The sequence below is a fragment of the Bubalus bubalis genome, chromosome 19 (genome assembly GCF_019923935.1).
Source record: "Bubalus bubalis isolate 160015118507 breed Murrah chromosome 19, NDDB_SH_1, whole genome shotgun sequence".
Taxonomy (NCBI): domain Eukaryota; kingdom Metazoa; phylum Chordata; class Mammalia; order Artiodactyla; family Bovidae; genus Bubalus; species Bubalus bubalis.
Window position 1 is genome coordinate 18,439,389 of NC_059175.1, and position 26,972 is coordinate 18,466,360.

Below are 26,972 nucleotides of genomic sequence, written 5' to 3' on the forward strand. Positions count from 1 at the left end.
GTGGTTTTAAAGTCAATGCTAATGCTTCATGAAATGCTTTTTTTCTGAGAAATGTTATCCTCATCCTTAGCTTGTCATAATATACCTAACTTCTCTGCCCCTGTTTATGTTATTGTGCCACTTGGTTTAATCCACAGTAGCTAATGAGTGTTTTCTGTCATTAGGGTCAATATTTGTGTGTTATATATCTGTACCTATTTCATCAAAGTTGTTGATAAAATACTCAGGAAATTTTAGTAGGCTTTGTGCCAACTGGATTGGTGGAGCTAACCTTCAGTCTCCTTACATATGTTTTATTTTCACTAGCAGGTTGCTTTTCACCTACATTGTCTCCAGCAAGACCAAAACAAATATACTTTTCATTCCATGAGCACTTTTTACAGTGATTTCACTTGTATTTTCTGACTTAATCCTTGCAAATCCCAGACAGATGCAGATGAGGAAACTGGGGTTCAGAGTGGTACCCAATTACAAATGCAAAACTCTGGTCTTCTCTTTGATGATCTGGTACTTTTCCACTGCACCAACACCATCCCTGTGGAATCCTGTCACTGTCAGGCAAGGTATGTAGCCCTGATCCAAACAAATCTATGAAAGCAGCCGGGTTGGGGGGGTGCGGCGCTTATTTTTGGGTCCCCATATCCTCCACCTGTGCCTCTTCTTTCTTATTGGAGTCCTTTTCTCTTCATCCCCTCACCTCCATGGCTGTGCTCATATGCATGTAGAACATCGGTTTTGTATGAAATACCTTTTAGGAGCTGGTGAAACAGCTTACTGCCCGCATGGTACTGCCCTCTCACTTCAGGGTCATCACTATGATGCTGACCTTTGCCCTCAGTATAACTTATCCGGGCTGCACTACATTTCTTTACAAAGATTGGCTAGCTATCCACGTAGTTAGAGATCTTTGACTCAGTCATGTTTTTTTTGTTGTTGCTGTCTGGCTTTTTAAAGAGTATTAATATGCCACATCGAAAGAAGATGGCTATAACTCTGAAGGAACCTTAGCCTACTGTGGAAGATGAACTTGTCTACATGTAACTCTAGATGATGACCTCAGTGCCACAGAGCCTGGTAGGGTGCAAGAGTCACAGAGGAGAGAAAGGCAGTTTTTCCAAGGCAGTTGGAGGAATATGGAAAATGTCACTCAGCAGCTGATACTTAAGCTGAGTCCTGAAGAATGTGTCCACCAGTGAGGAAGGCAAGGCAGAAGGCATTTTCTCAATGGGACCAGCATGAAATAAGGCTCTAGTGGCAGCTAGAAATAATTCCACGTTGTCCCTATAATAATAATATTTTAGTAGAGCATCTTAAATGACTTTATCTGAAGGCACAAGTAATGAGATTTCATGAACGGGACAGAGTGAGCAGGGGAATTATTGTAAGTGAGGAGTTTCATGGCATCTCTCCAGTAACTTTTCCAAGGTGACTTCCTCTTGTTATTCCAGGCCAGTCGATCCAGATTCCAGTGCTCCTTGGAATTAACTTTTGGATCTTTTTTATGTTGCTACTACACCATGGATTCTCTTTCTCAGTTTTCACAGGGCATGCCAGTGTTCATTTGTACCAATGCTTTTCCAAAAGTTGCAAAAAATTGTTGCTTTTGATGAATCTTCTTGTGCTTTACTTATAAGAGTGATCCTTTTTATTTGCCCATTTCTATTTTTCCATCAACAGCCTGATATTCCATGCCTCTGGGTCTGTACTGTTCCATTTCATAATTGTTTAATGAATGTTAGAACTGGCTCTGCAAATGCATTGCCTTAATCTTGTTGCCTGCAGTGAGACGCTTTTAATATTTTCTCCACATGTGAACTCAATGTTTTCCTTTAGCTTTTCTTTAATTTCCATGTAGTTAATCCCCTTCTACTGCAGGGAGCCTGGATATTTATAGATTTCTCCCTTTCACTCTGTCTTCAATAATTTGCTTTTTGCATTCAGTGAACACATCCATCACAATAAATGCTCCTTTCCCTATTTGTATTGACTGCACTTATATAAACCAGGCTTCATTTTCACACCATTATTAATATTCATGGTAATTTTCAGTAGTTTGGGAAGGTGGTATTAGAGCTGCCATAGGGCTTCAAGTTGTCCTATTAGATCAAGTGACTCATGCCATGACGCCTGGTTTCAAATTTTATCATTAAGTCAAAATTGAGGTTATTTGTTTTTTTTCCTTAGTTGACAATATAAAATGAGATTATTAAATAAGCATCTCTAAATTATTCCTCATTTCATTAAAATGTTTTTGATTAGCCTTGTATGAACCAGAAGATGCAGAATATTCCCATTATCAATGTGAAATATTTTCAAAATCAAAAGCCCAATTGTATAATTGTTTGTTAAATCCTCCAGTACTCATGCCTGGAAAATCCCATGGATGGAGGAGCCTGGAAGGCTGCAGTCCATGGGGTCGCTGAGGGTCGGACATGACTGAGCGACTTTACTTTCACTTTTCACTTTCATGCATTGGAGAAGGAAATGGCAACCCACCCCAGTGTTCTTGCATGGAGAATCCCAGGGGTGGGGGAGCCTGGTGGGCTGCTGTCTATGGGGTCACACAGAGTCAGACACGACTGAAGTGACTTAGCAATGGCAATAGTAGATATAAATAGGGGATTATAAGCAGCTAACATTTTTCATACTTAGATGCTCTGGCTTTCTGATTGTTCAATTTGTTTTGACAGAGTCTAGAATGATGAAGTCTTAAAAATTTTTATATTCTTTTTATGTTTTATTTGTATTATTTTAATGAAAGGTAATTTTTTCCATCATTTATGCATGTCATGGGTATGCAGATGGTAAGAAAGGATAATTGGCAGGGATTAGATTGCTATTCTTTAAGCAGAACCAAACTGGGTATAGTGATCATCAAATTTTCTATAGCTTGGGCACATTTCCCAGAAAATATCTTCAAAGTAGCTCTGTGTTTCTGAGAATTTCTTAGGTCAGTCATTCTGCTGTAAGACAGGCCTATACTTTCCTATTAACTAGGCACTTTGATTGTTCAGCACCCTCTTCAGGTATCAGCAGAATTTCCATGATTCAGTTTCTCTGAAACTAGGATACATTTTTCAATTGATTCTGTGTCACAGTTTAATTGGTAGCATTAAACATTTTTTTTTAGTGCACAAAAATGAAAGGTATCCTAGATTTTATAAAGTGTGGCATTTTATTTTTCTCTTTCCTTTAAATTACTTTGTTGAGTTACGATTGACATAAAAAAGCTATACAATTTCAATGTATACAACTTTATGGTTTCAGAGATAAGTGTACATTCACAGACAAGCGCCACATCTGTGCCATAAACTTCTATCACCTCCGAAAGTTTCCTCCTGCCCTCTTTGTTTAATATTATTTTTGTGTGTGTGATAAGAATACTTAACATAAGATCTACCCTCTTAGCAAATATTTAAGTACAGAATATGGTATTGTTACCTATTGGCACTACATTACATAGTAGCTCTCTAGGATTTGCCCGTCTTGCATAACTGAAACCTTGTACCCTTTGACTAATGCCTCTCTGTTTTGCCTCCCCTAATCCCCTGGTAATCACCATTATACTCCCTCCTTTGAGTTTGACCTTTGTAAATTTCTCATATAAGTGGTATCATGTAGTAAATATTTATCCTTCTGTGTCTGGCTTATTTCGTATCATGTCCTCCAGGTTTATCCATGTCACAAGTGGCAAGATTTTCTTTTTAAGGCTAAATACTATTCCATTGTATGCATATACCACAGTTTCTTCATCCACTTGTCCATCGATGGGTACTTGGGTGGCTCCTATATCTTGGACTGTGACTAATGTTTCAGTGAACATGGGAGTGCAAATATCTCTTCAAGATCCTGATGTCAAATTCCTTTGGATATATGTTTCGTTTGTAGGGACAGATATTCATGATCTCAGTGACTTTGTGTATTGAGTAAACATTCTTGAATGTTCTCTGAGCTTTTCTGTTTCAATCTTTCTTCACAAGATAAACTTCCAACTTGTTCATTTATTCTCTTCAGTTAATGAAAGTTAACAAGAGAGAAAGTTTTTTGAAATATACTTTGTACCCTCCTCTCTTGAATGTCTATGTATATGACCTTATTCCTAGTCAGGTGGAGACATCTTTCTGTAACTGTGGGTGGGAAAATGGGAAATTCTAGAACTAAGAGTGAGTTCAGTTCAGTTCAGTTCAGTCACTCAGTCGTGTCTGACTCTTTGCAACCCCATGAATCACAGCACGCCAGGCCTCCCTGTCCATCACCAACTCTCGGAATTCACTCAGACTCATGTCCATCGAGTCGGTGATGCCATCCAGCCATCTCATCCTCTGTCGTCCCCTTCTCCTCCTGCCCCCAATCCCTCCCAGCATCAGAGTCTCTTCCAATGAGTCAACTCTTGGCATGAGGTGGCCAAAGTATTGGAGTTTCAGCTTTAACATCAGTCTTTCCAAAGAACACCCAGGACTGATCTCCTTTAGAATGGACTGGTTGGATCTCCTTGCAGTCCAAGGGACTCTCAAGGGTCTTCTCCAACACCGCAGTTCAAAAGAATGCAAAGAAAAAAGTCAAAGATCAGCCTTTAGTTACAATAGGATGTTTTTCAATAGCACTGGCAGCACGAAAGTATTGATTTTGTCAGGAAAAAAAGAATTTTCCAAATTTCTTTAAAGCCTCGGAACATATTAAAAGAAAAATTTGGTAGGGCTAGATCATAGACTTCCCAGGGGGTGCTAGTGGTAAAGAACCCACTTGCCAATGAAGGAGATGTAACTGACTTGAGTTTGATCCCTGGGTGGGGAAGATCTCCTGGAGGAGGGCATGGCAACCCACTCTAGTATTCTTGCCTGGAGAATCCCATGGACAGAGGCTCATGAGGTCCATAGGGTCACAAAGAGTTGGACGTGACTGAAGCGACTTAGCTCACTTAGCTCAGAGCATAGACTATCCTTTCTGAGTCCAGAGGGTTTGATTTCTCTAGGAAGAAGGATTTGGATTAGAACAAGCAGAGGCTTTACCCTTTTGGTTTCATAAGATAATGGTTCCTGTTTTTTCTTTAAGGTCTTTGATTTCTCCATCTTAGAACTGTGAGTCAAATGGAGAGAATATAGAAATGTCAGACAGGCATGGAGGGGTCTGAGAATGTTTGATCTAGTGCTCTGCTCCCTGTCAAAGCATGAGGGAGGGCAAGGACTCTGGTTCTTAGTCAACGCAAGCCTGTCACTCTGGGCCATGACCAGTGCAGTGCGAGAGCACCATCATGGAGTTACCTTGGAGGAACCTGGAGGAAGAAGACGGGCTGTGCGCCTGGCTCCCCAGGGCCTGTGCTTGGTGTACAGGGGATCATGTCTAAAGTTTTCCACAGCCTCAGAGGTGCTGTAAGGGCCGGGGGACCTCAGTGGGCTAGCTCAGAGTGAAGAGACTGTAGTGTGAGGAGCCTGTAAGAGCAGAGACCCACTACCACATAGAATCCTGGCACAGAAGCTGCCTGCTTACAGGCAGAAGTGAGGAATTGCAGCAGTGATCAAATGGCCCACAAGGCCAAAAATATTTACAGTCTGGTCTTTCCCAGAAAAATTTTGCAGTTCCTGCTATAGGAAATTTTGAATTTTAAGACTATAATCATAAATACAGTAATTGATCTGAGACAATTGAAGGTACTAATGACTTCATAGGAAGGCATAAAAGAATGGATTATTTAATTTGCTGCTTTATTGGAAAAGAAAATTATGAACTGTCTTAATTTGGCTACGGTAACAAATTACCATAGACTCAGGTGGCTTAAAGAGCAAACATTTATTTCTCATAGTTCTGGAGGCTGGGAAGTCCAAGATCAAGGTGCTGGCAGCTTGGCTGCTGGTGAGCTCCCACTCTCAGGCTTGCAGACCGCCAGCTGCTTGTTGTGTCCTGATATGGCAAAAAGATGGCTAGCTTGTTGCTCTTCTTATAAGGGCACTAATGCCATTCATGAGGGTGGAGGCTTCCCAAGTTAATTCCTTCCCAAAGGCCCATCTCCTAATACAATCACATTGAAATTAGGGTTTCAACATATAGATTTTGTTGGAGGACACAAACATTCAGATCATAGTGACATGAATAATGAAGAAATCATATATTCTCTGAATTAAGCTAATCTGTTTGGAAAAAAAGAAGCAAAGAGAATCAAATTCATAACCAACAGTAGCCAATGATGCCCTACATTTCACCGTTAATATTAAGTTTCAGGCAGAATCAATATTATAATGAAAAAGTGGAAGGACTATGTGATGAAAAAGCATATATCATCTTGACAGGCTAAAGGGACTCATTTTATTAAATATATATGGTTTAAATGGAAATAATTATGATAGCTATTTGTTAAATATTTCATGATTCCTCACTTGACTTTTAAATCAAATATCAGTCTTGATTATGTCAGATAAGAAGGCATCTGATATATTTAAATTTTATATTTGTCCAGTTGAATTCCAGTTGAGCTATTCCAAATCCTGAAAGATGATGCTGTGAAAGTGCTGCACTCAATATGCCAGCAAATTTGGAAAACTCAGCAGTGGCCACAGGACTGGAAAAGGTCAGTTTTCATTCCAATCCCAAAGGCAATGCCAAAGAATGCTCAAACTACCACACAGTTGCACTCATCTCACATGCTAGTAAAGTAATGCTCAAAATTCTCCAAGCCAGGCTTCAGCAATATGTGAACCGTAAACTTCCTGATGTTCAAGCTGGTTTTAGAAAAGGCAGAGGAACCAGAGATGAAATTGCCAACATCCGCTGGATCATCGAAAAAGCAAGAGAGTTCCAGAAAAACATCTATTTCTGCTTTATTGACTATGCCAAAGCCTTTGACTGTGTGGATCAGAATAAACTGTGGAAAATTCTTCAAGAGATGGGAATACCAGACCACCTGATCTGCCTCTTGAGAAATTTGTATGCAGGTCAGGAAGCAACAGTTAGAACTGGACATGGAACAATAGACTGGTTCCAAATAGGAAAAGGAGTTCATCAAGGCTGTATATTGTCACCCTGTTTATTTAACTTATATGCAGAGTACATCATGAGAAATGCTGGGCTGGAAGAAACACAAACTGGAATCAAGGTTGCTGGGAGAAATACCAGTAACCTCAGATATGCAGATGACACCACCCGTATGGCAGAAAGTGAAGAGGAACTCAAAAACCTCTTGATGAAGGTGAAAGTGGAGAGTGAAAAAATTGGCTTAAAGCTCAACATTCAGAAAACGAAGATCATGGCATACGGTCCCACCACTTCATGGGAAATAGATGGGGAAACAGTGTCAGACTTTATTTTTCTGGGCTCCAAAATCACTACAGATGATGACTGCAACCATGAAATTAAAAGACGCTTACTCCTTGGAAGGAAAGTTATGACCAACCTAGATAGCATATTCAAAAGCAGAGACATTACTTTGCCAACAAAGGTTCGTCTAGTCAAGGCTATGGTTTTTCCTGTGGTCATGTATGGATGTGAGAGTTGGACTGTGAAGAAAGCTGAGCACCAAAGAATTGATGGTTTTGAACTGTGGTGTTGGAGAAGACTCTTGAGAGTCCCTTGGACTGCAAGGAGATCCAACCAGTCCATTCTAAAGGAGATCAGCCCTGGGATTTCTTTGGAAGGAATGATGCTAAAGCTGAAACTCCAGTACTTTGGCCACCTCATGCAAAGAGTTGACTCATTGGAAAAGACTCTGATGCTGGGAGGGATTGGGGGCAGGAGGAGAAGGGGACGACAGAGGATGATATGGCTGGATGGCATCACTGACTCGATGGACCTGAGTCTCAGTGAACTCTGGGAGTTGGTGAGGGACAGGGAGGCCTGGCGTGCTGCAATTCATGGGGTCGCAAAGAGTCGGACATGATTGAGCGACTGATCTGATTTGATCTGACTGGGCAAATCCTGACTTTCTTAGTGCCCATAGGGTAGAGCCTTATAGTAGATTGGACCAGCTACCATAAATAAATTATTTTGCTTTCCTTTCCCTCTCACCTCCTGCCATTTCTGTGGAGGGTGGATGAATTTGCTACCCCAAAGCTACATGCTTTGGGTGTATCAGGCAAAATAATCACAGTATGGATTTGTACATAATTTGAGAAGGAGTTCCTCTTCTGTCCCTCTTCCTTTGGCTGATGCCTCTTAAATCACAGCTGTGTTGGGTGAACAACTGGAAATATATTAAAAACCATTGAATTTTAGCCTTCAATGGGTGAACTGTATGGTATGTGAAACATATCTCAATAAAATCAGAAAACTCACAGGAGAAAATAAAAACTTAGGTCCAGTTCATGGCATACAACTAAAAAGAAAAATATGGCTCAGCACCTCCTACTAGAAACAGATAGATAAGAGTATCAAAAGTGCACAGTAATTTAAAACAAGATAATTCAAACATTTGCTTCTATTGAAGATCATCATAAAAATGCTATTCTAAATAGTGTATTTAGGTAGGTAAACAAACCATCAGGACAAAGCTAATTTGCTTTATTACAGTGTAAGGAGTATAATACTAGGCAGAATAGAGCAGAGTTGTTATTTTCTAGGTTTAAGGTAATTAAATTATGTATCTGGAAGCCTAGCTTTGTCATATCAATTATGTAGTATTTCTAGGGTCTATGTGAGGTCCTGTTGTGTCTGGGCGGAGATGAGTAGCACAGTAAGTAGGCAGTAATGAGATGATTTTAATTTACAAATACAAGAATAAACATTCAAATTAGTTCCATCCTTTTAAAGAGTGATATTAAGAAGTGTTAAAATGCACTCATTTTAACAATGTTTCCGTTGCTCAAAACATTTTTGGCATCATTTTCTTTGTCTTTTTCAGGCAGGAAAATGTCAAAACTTGATAATCATATCTCATTTGTGTGTATGAATGTGTTTGTCCATATATAGTTTGAATTAGTATCATCGCTTGTTTCCAAATGTCTTCTGGCTGTTTCAAAAGTCAAATCTACCCTTAAAGGGAAAACGTTTGCACTATTGAGAATATTCCAAAGTATGGGCTGAAAGGGGCTCACGGAACTGGTTGGAAGATTAAGACTGAAGCACGAGGCTTGGGAATTTGGCAGGGCCTTGGTACAGGAGGTCACAGTAGAGGTCACACCACTAAGTAACGTGGCTTCACGTGTTCCTACTAGCAAATTCACTGCTAAGACTTTCACCTCCACTGCTGCCAACTGGCCATGGAATCTTGTATCACTTCCTTTAGATGTAATAGTCCCAGTAGGGGTGTTGGTGCAGCCTGAGCATGGGAGGATAGGAGGGTGGGGAGGTGGGGAGATGGGATGTGTAAATCCTTTGTCTTGCTCTTTGAATCTGATCCCACCTAAATTCACACAACAGAAGATTTCCCCACAAATGTTCGTTACAGATTTATTTAAACATTACTGATATTATAGATGCATCTTTGGATTCTTTTGTTAAAATGACCATTTATCAAATGTTTATAGTTTAATAAGTAGAAAAAACAATTGTAAAAAGAGGTGTTTTTCTAGAAAAGGCAGAGTTCACACCTGTGCCTTGATATTGGGGAGACAGGAGAGAAGGCTGCTATACCCCCAGCTTAATGCTCTTCTGTCCCCCCAAGGGTAGCCAGAGCCTTGACCTATAGAAAACTCTACTTGGTGGTGCTATCACCTGGACACAGTGTGACAAATCAGGTAAAAGGGAGAGAGAAGTGTAAAGTGTGCTCACGTTTCTTTATCCTCTCCCTTACCAATTATCATTGCAGTTTCACTCAGAACTTCAGTTTAATCTCTTGTCTGATTTGGAAGGAAGAAAGTACATTAAAAAAATAAAAAGGAACAACAACAAGAAAACATAGCTGGAAAGGCAAGGGTTCTGTTCTTTGTTAAGAGATTAATGTTCCTAAACTCCCAGGAGACTCTCCTGGCTATTGTGACCACTTTTTTTTTTTTAAGTTGAAAAAGTGTGATCTTGGGGAAACTCAGGGGAAACATTTTTCTTCATTTTCTTCTCAAAATAGAGGCAGGAATAAGGCAGGGGAAAGTGTAGATGAGTAAATATAGCCACTGTCACCTTAGCATAATTGGTGATAAAGTGCTGGTGCTTCTTATTTTTATTCTATTGAGTCACTTTTTAATTGGCTGTCCTTGAAATAGTGGTTGTTTTTTTTTTCAACTGACTTCTTCACCTCTGTTTTTCTGCTAATGACCTTTTTTCAGGGGTGGGACAGCTATACTCTGGTGAATGATCAAATAGGCAAGTATTTCTTGGTGTTATAAGCTCATTAAATCTGTCATTTCTTGCAGTATGCTGGGAAGTGCTGTTTACAGCCGCTTTTCGCAGTGTAGAACCTGTCTTCTGTTGAGAGCTACGGAAGCTCCTCATCTGATAATCCATCTCCTGCTTTATCAGAGCCAAACTCTGCAAAAACTTCCAACACCTGTGGATGTGCTGACCCCTATGAGTTGCCTAAAGCTAGTACTGCAGGTGACATTTTGAGATGCTTCTGGAAGACTTTCTCAACTCAGAGCAGTGGTTCTCAAACACCAGCATGCATTAGAATCACCTGGAGGGCTTGTTAAGCCCCATTGCAGGGCTCCATCTGGAGAGACTGACTCAGTAGGTGTGGGAGGCAGCCTGAGAATTTTCATATTTAACAAATCCAGGTGCTGCCGGCGCTGCTGCTGGTCTTGATACCATACTCCAAGATCCACGGAGATTTATGGCTCAAATGGATGTGTAAACACCCTAGGTAAAATGGAGAAACCAGGGCAGTAAATCTTTGAATTAATGTTTGTGAAATATCACAGAGTGCAGAGTATTAACACGAGGAGTTTGGGGAGTGTTTCAGGTAAGTGTATACAATTCCTGCCACCTAGGATCTTCACGGTAACTTTAAGACTTTTCCAAGTAACTTTATTAATCTCATGGAGAATGTTATTTAACCAAATTCTACTTTTAGTATAAAATAGTAATCAGATTGTTTCTTGTTCAGTGTAAAATGAAATATTATTTCACATAAGCAGCAATTTACTATTTTTTCAGTATTTTCCCTATAAAATAATAACTTGAGAATTACTCTAACATAGAAAAGATGTGGACTTCAAAAACTTAGCCAAGATGTTGCAACAAGAATGATTTCACTGTTGAGTGCATTTATAAAAGCCGATTTCACTTATATTTCTGGCTCCATCTTCTATAAACAAAGTTGCTTTTATTAAGATCATGTGCTTCAAGGGCCTCAGGACCAGATGGTGGCTATGGGTTGCTCTTTAGACCACAGCCTGAAAGCTTTGCTTAGGGAGCCAAGGAGCTTTGGGCTGGTATCTCCCTCTGTTATTTAGGCAAATTATGTATCCCCTGTAAAGAAACAGTCCTAGGCTTTGCTGACTTCTCTGTTGTGTGTTTGTTTCTTTACCTTGTGTTCGTGTCTTTATTTCTTTTACTCTGTTTCTTTGACTTTAATTTACTGTTCTTTCAACTTTGTGAAATTAATGCTTTAGATGATTATCAGATTTTTGTATTTTCTTCTGTGTGCATAAAAAGCTATAAATTATCCTTTAAGCACAGCTTTAGTAACTCCCGTGAATTTTGATGTTTATTTTTATTATGTCAGTTTAAGATGTGTTCTAATTTCTATCATTTCTTGGGTCTATGAGTTATATAGAAGTTTATTTTTAAACATATGGGAGTTATTTAATGTCTTTGAGCATAAAAGTTCTTTATCTTTAAAACACAATAGTTGTTAGGAGGAATAAATGAGCTAATGTAATCAAAATGCTTGGAACAGTGTCTGGCAAAGAGAATTTTCAACAAAGAGTTCAGTTCAGTTGCTCAGTTGTGTCTGACTCTTTGCAACCCCATGGACTGCAGCATGCCAGGCCTCCCTGTCCATCACCAACTCCTGGAATTTACTCAGACTCATGTCCATTGAGTTGGTGATACCATCCAACCATCTCATCCTCTGTCGTCCCCTTCTCCTCCAGCCTTCAATCTTTCCTAGCATCAGGGTGTTTTCAGATGAGTGAGTTCTTCGCCTCAGGTGGCCAAAGTATTGCAGTTTCAGCTTCAGCATCAAATCCTCCAATGAATATTCAGGACTGATTTCCTTTAGGATGGACTGGTTTGATCTTGCAGTCTGAGGGACTCTCAAGAGTCTTCTCCAACACCACAGCTCAAAAGCATCAATTCTTTGGCGCTCAGCTTTCTTTATAGTCCAACTCTCACATCTATACATGACCACTGGAAAAACCATAGCTTTGACTAGACAGACCTTTGTTGGCAAAGTAATGTCTCTGCTTTTTAATAAAGATTAGCTATTGCTATTATTATTATTGTTTGAAATATGCTCCAAGGGTTCAAGATAGAAAACATAGATATCTTACTTTCCTATAAATAGTTTGGGTTGGGGGAAAAAATTTCCACAATGTATATGAGACACAATATTTGTTGTACTCTACAGATTTACTCTATGGACATTTACTGATTAATGGATTTAGCCATTCTTTTCAAGGGTTCATTTTTCTGTTGACTTTATTATATAGTAAAGGCCCTGAGAAAGTGTGATTCTTGTCTTTATTTAAGTGACTTTATATCCTAAAGTCTAAAATACATGATTTTATTTTTTAAAAAGATGCATATAAATTCTTGAGTATATTTAATGTATTATTAGTTTAACTCACAAAACTTTAAGTTAACATTGTAACATTTGTTGATATCTTTTATTTAAAAAAATACAATTTGTTGTTGGTTTTGACTCACAAAATTGACTTTATGACTCACAAGTGTATCATATTCCATAGCTTAGAAAGTGCTGACTTACATATTTCATAATTTATTTCCTGTGGCTGGCAGATTGCTATATAGGGTTACTGAGCCAGGAAGGTGGACAAATGGTTATTAGGCATATATTCAACAATATCCTACTACAAGAGTCCCAGTGTGGTAACATGGCTGTCCTTGACCTCTCTGCTTTCCTTTTGGTAAGTGCCTCCTACCACCTGTTTCCATCTCATGGCCCCTGTTATTGTAAGATCTCCAACAGGGATGTTTTAATTCAGTTTTAATTCAGCAACTGTCATTTTAATTCAAATGGCTTGCTGACAAGTATGGGCAATTCAAATGATCCTGAGTCATTTCACTTTTCTTCAGGACTGTCTCATGTCTAGTCTTCCCAGAGCTGGAGAAGATATTACATATGGGTTAGGACAGGACTCCATCTCAGTACTACCAGCTATCACAGCTTTGTCTGGCTGGTGCAACTCAACTCAAACATTTTGGGGGAGATGTTTGGTGGAGTCACTTTTTTTTTTCCCCCAGGTTTTTTTTTTTTTTTTTTTTAATCTCTTTCAGTCAAGTTTTCCCATGACATTTAATTGCCAGTGGAAAAAACTTACCCAGGTGATTCCAATATGCAGCCAGGATCAAAAGCCACTGAGAAGCTGATCTAGGATGTTTCATTTTCTCTTCTGTGACTTTCTTAGCCAGTCTCCCCTCAAAATAACTCTACATGACCATGTTAAGAAAATTGCTTTTTATTCTTCACTTAGTGACAAAGTTTAAATTGCAAAAACCCCTGGGAGTTCCTCAAAATTAAACATAAAATTATTATTGAACCAGCAATTCTACCAAATGAATTGAACACAGGCGTTCAAACAGAAACTTATACTTGAGTGTGATATTGTGATTTATAATAAGAAATATATATTTGGTTTTCACCCCATTTGTGGATCACAGCTCCTAAAACCTTTGGAATTTCTTACATGAGGAGTCTTAAAGTGACTTTTGGAAATCTCCTGATGACCAGGGCTTGTTGGCAGGAAAACAGATCATCTGTTAAGAGGGTTGGAACCTTCAGGCCCACCCCCTGACCACCTGGTGGAGGAGAGGGGCTGAAAGTTGAGTCAATAAGTGGCCAGTGACAGTCACGTCTATGTAGTGTGTGCGTGCGTGTGTGCTAGTTGTGTCTGACTCTTTGTGCCTCGTGAACTCTAACCCACCAGGTCCTCTGTCCATGGGATTTTCCAGGCAATACAGGTTTGGGTTGGTATTTCCTGCTTCAGGGGATCTTCTCAACCCAGGGATCGAACAGGAGTTTCCTACATTGGCTGGCAGATTCTGTATCAACTGCACCACCTGGGAAGACACCTATATAATGAAGTCACCATAAAAACCCAAAATGAGGCATTTTGGAGAACTTCCAGGTTGGTGAGCACATGGAGATTTGGGGAGCCTCTGCCCCTTCCCAGCACTTGTCCTTCATGTCTCTTCCATCCTGCTGTTCCTGAGCTATGTACTTTTTAAACTTTATTTATTTAATTAGCTGCACTGGGTCTTAGTTGAGGCATGCAGGATCTTTAGTTGTGGCATGTGAACTCTTCATTGTGGCTTGTGAGATCTAGTTCCGTGATCAGGAATCAAACCTGGGCCTCCTACTTTGGGAGCACAGAGTCTTAGCCATTGGACCACCAGGGAAGTCCCATGAGCTATATTCTTTTGTGATAAGCTGGTCAAGGTAAGTAAACTGCTTCTTTGAGTTCTGTGAGCCACTCTAGCAAATTAATTGATCTAAGGAGAGGTTGTTGGAAGCTTTTATTTGTAGTCAGAAGCACAGGTTGCAACCTGGGCTTGAAACTGGCATCTGAAGTTGTGGGGCAATCTTGTAGGACTGAACCCTTAAGTTGTGGAATCCAATGATATCTCTGGGTAGAGAGGGTCAGCATTCAATTATAAGATAAATCAATCAGTCCAACTGGTGTAGAATTACGCAATGGTATAGGGAAAACACACACAGGATGGTATTGGGTGCACAATGCTTACAAATGTTCGTAACAGCATTATTCATAGTAGCTAAAAAGTGGAAATGATTCAAGTGTCTGATGAATGGATAAACACATGTATTCTATTCATGCAATGAAAAGTTATTCAGCCATAAAAAAGAAGTGATACAAGATAAACAGTCAGTCTCTCCCATCAGGAAGCTTCAAGAAGCTTTTTATCCTTAACCATCAGAGGGCAGAAAGAATGAAAACCACAATCACAGAAAACTAACCAAACTGATCACATGAACCACAGCCTTGTCTAACTCAATTAAACTATGAGCCATGCCGTGTAGGGCCAGCCAAGATGGATAACTCATAGTGGAGAGTTCTGACAAAACATGGTCCACTGGAGAAGAGAATGGCAAACCACTTCAGTATTCTCGCCTTTAGAACCCCATGAACAGTATGAAAAGGCAAAAGATATGACACTGAAAGATGAACTCACCAGGTCAGTAGGTACCCAATACGCCACTGGAGAATAGTGGAGAAATAACTCCAGAAAGAATGAAGAGATGGAGCCAAAGTGAAAACAATGCCCAGTTGTGGATGTGACTGGTGATGGAAGTAAAGTCCAGTGCTGTAAAGAATAATATTGCATAGGAACCTGGAATATTAGGTCCATGAATCAAGGTAAATTGGAAGTGGTCAAACAGGAGATGGCGAGAGTGAACATCGATATGTTAGAAATCAATGAACTAAAATGGACCAGAATGGGTGAATTTAATTCAGATGACCATTATATCATCTACTACTGTGGGCAAGAATCTCTTAGAAGAAATGGAGTAGCCATCATAGTCAATAAAAGTCTGAAATGCAGTACTTGGAAGCAATTTCAAAAATGGCAGAATGATCTCTGTTCGTCTCCAAGGCAAACCATTCAGTATCACAAATCCAAGTCTATGCCCCAATGTCTAATGCTGAAGAAGCTGAAGTTGAATGGTTCTATGAAGACCTACAAGACATAATAGAACTAACACCAAAAAAAGATGTCCTTTTCATCATAGGAGATTGGAATGCCAAAGTAGGAAGTCAAGAGATACCTGGAGTAACAGGCAAGTTTGACCTTGGAGTACAAAATGAAGTAGGGCAAAGGCTAACAGAGTTTTACCAAGAGAACATGCTGGTCATAGCAAACACCCTCTTCCAACAACACAAGAGAAGACTCTACACATGGACATCACCAGATGGTCAATACTCAGATTGATTATATTCTTTGCAGCTGAAGATGGAGAAGCGCTATGCTATGCTATGCTATGCTAAGTCACTTCAGTCGTGTCCGACTCTGTGTGACCCCAGAGATGGCAGCCCACCAGGCTCCCCCATCCCTGGGATTCTCCAGGCAAGAACACTGAAGTGGGTTGCCATTTCCTTCTCCAATGCATGAAAGTGAAAAGAGAAAGTGAAGTCGCTCAGTCGTGTCCGACTCCTAGCGACCCCATGGACTGCAGCCCACCAGGCTCCTCCATCAATGGGATTTTCCAGGCAAGTGTACTGGAGTGGGGTGCCATTGCCTTCTCCAGGAGAAGCTCTATACAGTCAGCAAAAACAAGACCGGGAGCTGACTGTGGTTCAGATTATCAACTCCTTATTGCCAAATTCAGACTTAAATTGAAGAAAGTAGGGAAAACCACTAGACCATTCAGGTATGATCTAAATCAGATCCCTTACGATTATACAAATGACAAACAGATTCCAGGGATTAGATCTGATAGAGTGCCTGAAAACCTGTGGACGGAGGTTCATGACATTGTACAGGAAGCGGAGATCAAGACCATCCCCAAGAAAAAGAAATGCAAAAAGGCAAAATGGTTGTCTGAGGAGGCCTTACAAATAGCTGAGAAAAGAAGAGAAGCTGAAGGCAAAGGAGAAAGGAAAAATATATCCATCTGAATGCAGAGTTCCAAAGAATAACAAGGAGAGGTAAGAAAGCCTTCCTCAGTGATCATTGCAAAGAAATAGAGGGAAACAATAGAATGGAAAAGACTAGAGATCTCTTCAAGAAAATTAGAGATACCAAGGGAACATTTCATGCAAAGATGGGCACAATAAAGGACAGAAATGGAATGGACCTAACAGAAGCAGAAGACATTAAGAAGAGGTGTCAAGAAAACACAAAACTATACAGAAAAGATCTTAATGACCCAGATAACCATGATGGTGTGATCACTCACCTAGAGCCAGACATCCTGGAGTGCGAAGTCCATTGGGACTTAGGAAGAATCACTACAAACAAAGCTAGTGGAGGTGATGGAATTCCAGTTGAGTTATTTCAAATCCTAAAAGATGATGCTGTGAAAGTGCTGCATTCAATATGCCAATAAATTTGGAAAACTCAGCAGTGGCCACAGGACTGGAAAAGGTCAGTTTTCATTCCAATCCCAAAGAAAGGCAATGCCAAATATTTCAAACTCCTGCACAAATGCATTCATCTCACATGCTAGAAAAGTAATGCTGAAAATCCTCTAAGCCAGGCTTCAACAGTATGTGAACTGAGAACTTCCAGATTTTCAAGATGGATTTAGAAAAGGCAGAGGAACCAGAGGTCAAATTGCCAACATCTGCTGGATCATTGAAAAACCAAGAGAATTCCAGAAAAACATCTATTTCTGCTTTATTGACTATGTCAAAGCCTTTGACTGTGTGTATCACAAAAAAACTGGAAAATTCTTCAAGAGACGGGAATACCAGGCCACCTTACCTTCTCCTGAGATATCTGTATGCAGTCAAGAGGCAACAGTTAGAACCAGAAATGGAACAGACTGGTTCCAAATTGGGAAAGGGGTACATCAAGGCTGTATATTGTCACCCTACTTACTTAACTTCTATGCAGAGTATATCATGCAAAATGCCAGGCTGGATGAAACACAAGCTGGAATCAAGATTGCTGGGAGAAATATCAAGAACCTCAGATATGCAGATGATACCACCCTTATGGAAGAAAGTGAAGAGAAAATAAAGAGCCTCTTGATGCAGGTGAAAGAGGAGAGTGAAAAAGCTGGCTTAAAACCCAACATTCAAAAACTAAGATCAGGGAATGTGGTTCCATCATTCATGGCAAATAGAAGGGGGAAAAAAATGGAAACAGTGACAGACTTTATTTGCTTGGGCTCCAATATCACTGCATATAGTGACTGCAGCCATGAAATTAAAAGATGCTTGTTCCTTGGAAGAAAAGCTATGACTAACCTAGACAGCATATTAAAAAGTGGAGACATTACTTTGCCAACAAAGGTCCATCTAGTCAAAGCTATGGTTTTTCCAGTAGTCATGTATGGATGTGAGAGCTGGACAATAAAGAAAGCTGAGTGCTGAAGAATTGATGCTTTTGAACTATTGTGTTGGCGAAGACTCTTGAGAGTTCCTTGGACTGCAAGGAGATCAAACCAGTCAGTCCTAAAGGAAATCAATATTCATTGGAAGTTCTGATGCTGAAGCTGAGGCTCCAATACTTTGGCCACCTGATGCAAAGAACTGACTCATTGGAAAAGACCCTGATGCTAGGTAAGATTGAAGGCAGGAGGAAAAGGGGATGACAGAGGATGAGATGGTTGGATGACATCACTAACTCAATGGACATGAGTTTGAGCAAGTTCTGGGAGTTGGTGATGCACAGGGAAGAAGCCCGTCGTGCTGCAGTCCATGGGGTCGCAAAGAGTCAGACATGACTGAGCAACTGAACTAAACTGATACATGAGACAGCATGATGAACCTTGAAAACTATGCTAAGTGAAAGAACTCAAACACAAAATGTCACATGGTATATGATTCCATTTATATAGAATATCCTAATAGGTAAATCCACAGAGGTGGAAAACAGGTTAGTGGTTTCCAGTGGAAAATGGAAAATGACTTCTTAAAGAAGTCATTTTCTTTTGAGGTGATGAAAATATTTTGGAACTAGAGAGGTGATGTTTGGGCTTCCCAGGTAGAGCTAGTGGTAATGAATTCGCGTGCCAATGCAGGAGACATAAGAGATGTGGGTTTGATTCCTGGGTCAGGAAGATCCCCTGGAGGGCATGGCCACCTACTCCAGTATTCTTGCTTGGAGAATCTCATGGACAGAGGAGCCTGGCAGGCTACAGTCCATGGGATCACAAAGAGTCGGACATGACTGAAGGAACTAAACATGTGTGCAGAAGTGACATTTACATAGCACTGTGAGTGGACTGAAATGTACTGAACTGTAGGTTATGTGAATTTTACCTCAATTTTAAAAAATGAACAAACCAAAACAAGATAGTACTAGAAAATCTGCATAGAGATACCTTTGACTACAAATATAGTCTCTCTTATTTACTACCAAGAACACAAAAACACAATGCTGGGAGAGGTAAATAGTACATTAGAGAAGGATTTACCTGCAGCTGCTGCAGCTTTAGTCAGAGGGTCCCTCATGCACATGCTCCTATTTTAAGTTCCTGTTTGGGGCACTTGTACTGTCTTTGAAACTAAAGTACTTCATCTATAAAACCTTAGAGTTGTGATGATTGTGTTGATATAATAAAGTCCTAGATTATATAAAAATCACAAAAATAATATATTCTAACTTCAATTAATTGAGACTGCTCTTTCTGCTCTAAATTTTGGGTCATGTTTCCCTTCAGATTATGATGGTTAAGTGGCCATGGACACTTGGAATTAAGCTGATGGGAGTTTGAATTGGATATTCACCTAGTTTGGGTTATGTGTGATTCATACAGGTTACATGTATAAAACTTAGATAGTGTGGTGGGCTGTACAGAAGAAGGAAAGGTTTCACAAGCCAAGGGATGCTGGAAAAGGCAAGGAAATGAATTCCCCCCTACAGCCTCTTGAGGGAGGGTGGCCTGCTTGATCTTGACCCATGAGACTGATTTCACATTTCTGACCTCTGGAACCATAAGGGAATATGTGTGTGTTCTCAGCCACCACACGTGGTAACTTGTTACGGCAGTCGTAGGAAAGTAATATACAGGGAGAGCTAAGTTGCTGCTAGCTACGCTGGTGTTGGAATGGCTTCTCTAAACTGTGTGTGACATATTTTTTGCTTGCCAGGTTATTGGATTATTTTAGCATTTCAGATGCATGTTGTTCTGCTAAAATCCTGTGGTTCCAGATGACATGGCACACCCCAAATGGCAGGTGTGATAAAAAAAAAAACCTGAAGAGGGAAGTATTCAAGTGGCCAAACCCCTCACATTCAGTAATAAGTCAATGTGTACAGTATTAACTATAAGAGTAAGTATACCAGCTTCCCTGGTGGCTTAGATGGTAAAGAATCCTCCTGCAATGTGGGAGACCTGGGTTTGATCCCTGGCTTGGGAAGATCCCCTAGAGGAGGGTGTGACAACCCACTCCAGTATCCTTGACGGGAGAATTCCCATGGACAGACGGGCCTGGCAGGCTACATGGGGTCACAAAGAGTCGGATATGACTGAGCAACTAAGCACAACCAAGAATTATAGTTCTTAAAAGTGGGACAGAAGACGAAGATGTTGATAAGGACTAGGACCTTCTCAAGCAAGAAGTGAAAAAGCAGCAAGAAGATGAAAAGGACAGAAAAGAAAATGTCAGTTGTACAGTCAACAGAAGGACATGAAGATCAGCCATAGCTGGTCATTGATTTTGATACATACTCTTGGTTTCCCTGGTGGCTCAGACAGTAAAGGATCCATCTGCAATGCAAGATGCCTGGGAGAAGGGAGTGCAACCCACTCCAGTATTCTTGCCTGGAGAATACCATGGATAGAGGAGCCTACAGTCTATGGGGTCACAAAGAATGGGAAACAACTGGGCAACTAACACTGTCACTCATCTCCCATTATGACTTATGATAAGCACTACTCCATTCAATGATGGCTAATGACTTTTTTCAAAAAATCATGATCCCATAATATTTATGAAACACCAAACAGGACATAAAAGGACAAAAATATGATGCTTTGTAATTAGATATTTTGGGAAAAAAAAATCATTGCTATAAGATGGGGCAAGCTAAAGCTGTAGGAGTACAAGTATTCTATTAATGGAAATGTATCAGACAGTTAATTAATAAAAGTATTATACATTTCTTCTGGATTTTGTAACATGCTCTTTACCACTTTTTAGAAGTTTGTACTTTAACAATTTCTTTTTTTTATTTTAAATAAGTATTCACTTGAATTTAATATTTTACAATCTCTGTCTAATGCATCTCATATTCTGTCCCTGTGTCAAATAGTCTACATGTACTTATATATTCACTTTATTAAAATATCTATATTGTATAGTTTTATTCACTTTATATTCATTTATACTTTATGTTACTAAGATAAAGGGTAAGTGTCTAGTTTCCTTTTTTATTCTGCGGGTAGAAGATTTTCATTCACTGAACAGCTGACCAATTTACATACCTAGTACAAGAAATGAGGTGAAATTTGAGGGAATAAACTTGAATTTAAAAAAATTCCTTGAGCAATGTCTAGCTTACAATTCATTCAAGTAAACATAATGCTTAAGCAATTTTCAAAGTCTTGATAAGATACCGTCAACATGATTTAAACGTGAGATTAGCTAATGTAAGTGGGAATTAGATTTAGCTTATACATTTGGAGCTATGATGGAAAGCTCCTGTGGGTACTCTTTTATTGCACACAAAAAGAAAGATGAGAAAAAAAGAGTTGTGTTCCCCTGTATTTTTCCTAAGGTGCATTGCTTTGCAAGATCCTCAGAGAGCAAAAGGATAGATGAGTTATATGAAAGAAACCTATATAGAGGATTTAATTATTTCAAAATTGCCCATTTTTTTTTCCACCAGCAATAACTACAGAAGCCTTCATTTAAAAAAGTCAATTTTCCTAGGGAAAACAGCAAATAAATACAGCATCTAACTATAATAAGTAATTTTGTACCCTCCTTCAAAGGTTTTCATTCTGAAGAGGCAGGTTAGTTTTAATTCCCATCTGGCTAGTGTGCTATCTGACTGATTCCCTAAAGAATAGCAGCATTGATGACCTTGGAGAGACTGTGCCCCCAGGCATATCTGATGGTCATTTAGGCCATTACATCAAAAATTTACTTCCACTGCCAAATTTGCTTAGATTTCACCCAGATTTGCCTTTGCCTCCCATCCTTGATATATGAGTATTAATTAACAACTACATGATCATCTCATACATCCAGAATGTCAGAGACACAAAGACCCTCAGAGACCATCTCTTTCAACACTCGTATTTTTATAACAGATGAGAAGGGAGGCCCAGGGTGGTGAAGGTGCCTTCTGACACACTGGCCTTTATTTGTAGACGTAGAGCCAGAAGGACACCCTGTGGCATTTCCCATCACATTTCCTGCTTATTACCTTTCATGAGCTGGGCTGTGACATGGATTCAGAGTCATTACACATGAAATCACAGTCATAAAGCATACCCTTCAGGCCCTCTGATGAAACAGTTAGCCTATTATAAAACAGCTGAAAAAAAGTCATCCATTGTTCTCTCAGATGTTTCTCAAAACAATTTTTATTAAAAGCAAATAAAATGAAACCTAAGTATCCAGATATGCCCTTTAAAATAGAGATTTTTGTGATTGTGTTAATTCGTTCAGTGTCAGCTGCACTTCGATACATTTCATGAAGTAGAGCTGCAGAATGAAAGCCACTTAAAAGGCAAATTTTCAAAAGAGATTCATGAAATAATTCACATGCATTTAAATTTATTTAAATCTTACAGTTCACCTTTTTAAGAATATTCACAGAATTGAACAAATAGCACCACAATATAATTTTAGAACGTTTTCATCACCCCCTCCCACCAAAGTAATCCCATATCCATTAGCAATCACTCTCCATTCCTGCCATCCACTCCCCCAACCTGAGGCAAGAGCTAATGAACTTTCTGTCTGTATAGATTTGTCTGTTCTAGACACTTCACATGAATGAAATCATACAAAATGTGGTATTTTATGACTGGCTCTGGTTTCTCTCACTTAGCATAACATTGTCAAGTTTTAGTCATGTTATGACATATGTAAATACATCATTGCCTTCTATGTCTAAATAATGTTCTGTTGTATGCATAAACCATGTTTTATTTACACATTCATCAATTGATGACTATCTGGATGGTTTCTACTTTTTTTGGCTGGTATGAATAATATTGCTATGAACATTTGTAGATAAGTTTTTGGGTGGCATATGTTTTCTTTTCTCTTGGGAATATACCTAAAAGTGGAATTTCTGGATCACATGGTAACTGTATGTTTAACATTTTGAGAAACTGCCAGACTGTGTTCCAAAGTGACTGTGCTATTTTATAATCTCACCAGCAGTATATGAAGCTTCCAATTTCTCCCCATCTTGGAAAAGGCAAATTTTACAATTTTAACTGGCAAATATTCAATTATTGAGTATCTCCTAGGTGAAAGATCCTAGGTGCTGTAATTTTGGAAATCAACCCTGAATATTCACTGGAAGGACTGATCCTGAAACTGAAGCTCCAATACTTTTGCCACCTGCTACGAAGAGCCAACTCATTAGAAAAGACCTTGATGCTGGGAAAGATTGAAGTCAGGAGGAGAAGGAGATGATTGAGGATGAGGTGGTTGGATGGCATCACCAACTCAATGGACATGAGTTTGAGTAAGCTCTGGAAAATGGTAAAGGACAGGAAGGCCTGGTGTGCTACAATCAATGGGGTCACAAAGAGCTGGACATGACTGAGAGACTGAACACCAAGAATTTTGGAAATACTTTGAATTCATTTGTGGGAAAACTTAGAACTTTTCTAAAGTGGATTCCTTCCTGAAGGGAATTATGTCAGTGTCTAATGAAGAGACAGAAATTACACTGGTAATATGAATAGGGAAAATTTCATATTAAATAATTTTTAAGTAGTAGAAGATAATTAACTACAAAAGTGAAAGTTGCTCAGTTGTGTCCGACTTTTTGCGACCCCATGGACTGTATAGTCCATGGAATTCTCCAGGACAGAATAATGGAGTGGGTAACTGTTCCCTTCTCCAGAGGATTTTCCCAACCTAGGAATCAAACCCAGGTCTCCCACATTGCAGGCGGATTCTGTACCAGGGAAGTGCCAAGGGTAAGTTCAATGCTAAAGAACACAGGAATAGAAAGCATAGGGAGCAGCTATGCCTTCTAGGGCTGAGCAAGAATACTCAAGGGAGGAATAAACTTGGGAAAGGGTTACCCTCCTCTGAGAGCTGAGATCTAGACCTTGTTGGGGGGAGAGAGAGAGAGACTGGTCCACTGGATGGTGAAGTTTTATGAGCTGCCATTCGCCAGGGCTGCCAAGCAGTGAGCCAGGAAAGCCCTACTAGGATCTGGCAAGACCTATGGGAAGGTGGGTGCCACTGAGTTCCACATACTGTTGGCAAGCAAGCTGCCTATTCAGCGGGAAACGCAGTGGGAAGCTCCCACTGGACAGTGATGCCACTGCGGGGGATCGTCCACACACCACAGATGGCAAGCCACAGGAGCAAGAAGGACGAGGAGGGATGAAGAAGGACTGTGCTTTCCTCTGCTATACCTTGCAGTAGCCCTCCTACACTCTACCAACAAAACATAACAGCATCACATGGCAAGAGAGATGTGTTTACAAAGTCCACATTAGGGCAAAAAGTGAAAGAAAGTGAAAGTCGCTCAGTTGTGTCCAACTTTTTGTGAACTGTCCATGGAATTCTCCAGGGAAGGATACTGGAGTGGTTAGGCATTCTCTTCTCCAGGGGATCTTCCCAACCCAGGGATTGAACCCAGGTCTCCCACATTGCAGATGGATTCTTTGCCATCTGAGCCACCAGGGAAGCCCAGATTAGGGCAACACAGGTGGACTTAGAGTTGAGAGGCTATAAGCCAATAACCAGCAGTCACCTCCTTTGGCTACAGACTTCCACATGCATCCTTTTAGGCATATTTGAACTTTGTCAACACAAAGCTTCATAGAACTCTGTTCTTCTTCATAGAAGTGCAGAATTTCTCACTTCTGCCTCCAGTGAGGAGATACAGTTTCAACAGTCATTATATCCTCCACTGGTGATGTTACTTACTCTTCAAATTTACTCACAGTTCCCTTGAGCATTCTCTTACCTAAAAGCTAAATTGCAGCATTTATATTCAACAATTTATATGTAAAATAATGAAGGGAAGAAAGAAAAAAAGAAAATGGTTAAATATACAAATGGTATACAAATGGTAACATACAAATACACTCATACACATAAAGTACAAAAAACATGTAAAACTGCTGCAGTTCTCATTTCTGTAATTGATAAAGAGGCTAGAATTAAAATGTATGGATTTCTACTTTTTCTACTGTTTATTCCACATACCCATGGCCCTTAGATGGTCAGGGTTCTATACCTGGTGGAGTGATCCAAACCTTCATTTCCAAGAATCTGAGTTCTCAGTAATCCTCACTTTAAAAAGTTTTGATTACTATAGTTTCCTCAGTAACCTTTACTATTGGTGCCCCCAGAAGATCCCCTGCGTTCCATAGTCCTTGCCTCCATTGTGAAGTAGCACCCTAAATTCACCCTGGAGAAGGCAATGGCACCCCACTCCAGTACTCTTGCCTGGAAAATCCCATGGACGGAGGAGACTGGAAGGCTGCAGTCCATGGGGTTGCTGAGGGTTGGACACGACTGAGTGACTTCACTTTCAGTTTTCACTTTCATGCATTGGAGAAGGAAATGGCAACCCACTCCAGTGCTCTTGCCTGGAGAAACCCAGGGACGGGGAGTCTGGTGGGCTGCCGTCTATGGGGTCGCACAGAGTCAGACATGACTGAAGTGACTTAGTAGTAGTAGTAACCAGAGTCAATCACACCAGCCAACAGAATTACCCCCTTTTCTGAGTTTTGATTCAGTGGCATAAGGAGTACAAAATGACCTGATGACATTCTCATCCTATGACTTAATGGAACCATTTTATATCCTTTGGTGGATATTCTACATATAATATATATTCTTTTTCAGATTCTTTTCCATGAAAGATTACAAGATGTTGTATATAGTTCCCTGTACTACACAGTAGGATTTTGTTTATCCATTTTGCATATAGTAACATGTATCTGTTAATCCCAGATTCCTAATTTATCCCTCCCCTCATCTTCCCCCTCTGGCAAACATATATTTATTTTCTATGTCTGTGAATCCATTTCTGTTTTGTAAAATAAGTTCCGCTGTGTTTTTGTTTTCAGGTTCCATCTATAAGGGATATCATATGTCTTTCTCTGTCTGACTTACTTCACTTAGTATGATAATCTCTAGGTCCATCCATATTGCTGCAAATAGCATTATTTCATTTATTCATGACTGAGTAGTATTCTAGTGTATGTAAATACCACTTCTTTTTCATCCATTCATCTGTTGATGGGCATTTAGATTGTTACCATGTCTTAGCTATTGTGAATAGTGCTGCTAGGAACATTGGGTGCATGTATCTTTTAGAATTTAGAGTTTTCATCTTTTCTGGATATATTCCCGGGAGTGGGATTTCTGGATCATAACTCTATTTTTTATTTTTTTAATATATTTTATTGAAGTATAATTGATTTATAATGTGTTAATTTATGCTATACATCAAGGTGATTCAGATATGCATATATGTATACATATTCTTTTTCATTATGGTTTATTACAGGATATTGAATATGGTTCCTTGTGCTATACAGTAGAGCCTTGTTGCTTATCCATTCTATATATAATAGTTTGCATCTATATACAGAGCTTCTCAAGGATACAGGTGCTGCTCCACCTAATTATATATTTATCAGTGATTTAATAAAGGGAGTATATCCTGGGTCTTCTTGGGGAATATAACTGGGAGGTAGGTGTACAGGTCATACATAGTAAATCTCTAACACTAATGTTTCCCTTAGCTTTTGTAGACCACTCTTGAGAGCAGGTTTCAGGCAACCAGCACACCAGTTGTTAGAGCTACTTCTAGCTGCACAAGCTAATATATGAAATCCAAAATTGCTATTAAATATACCCATATCAAGGAATTTGGCTCAATCTAATTATATTCCATCTTCTTTGTTCTAACACCCTTATAATCTATTTCCACATGTATTCTCTAGGTTTATGCCCATACATTTAGCAAAATTTTGCAATTCTTATGGAGAGTGAGCTGTTTTCTTCAGTGTTACAGTGTGTGCCCAGCTCCCTGGAGCACGCTGAGAATTAACCCTGGTTATGGATCTAGTGGCC

At 39.6% G+C, this 26,972-nt stretch overlaps 1 protein-coding gene across 2 annotated transcripts in view; it reads left to right on the forward strand.

The window, feature by feature from the left end:
- Positions 1-10,652: 10,652 nt before the first annotated feature.
- PDE4D (phosphodiesterase 4D) overlaps positions 10,653-26,972 on the forward strand; it is a 1,672,581-nt gene continuing 1,656,261 nt past the window's right edge. For both annotated transcript variants that reach the window (XM_044932572.2, XM_044932573.2), the window contains exon 1: positions 10,653-10,819. The gene's annotated coding sequence lies outside the window, so the exon portion shown is untranslated. The remainder of the gene's footprint in view (positions 10,820-26,972) is intronic.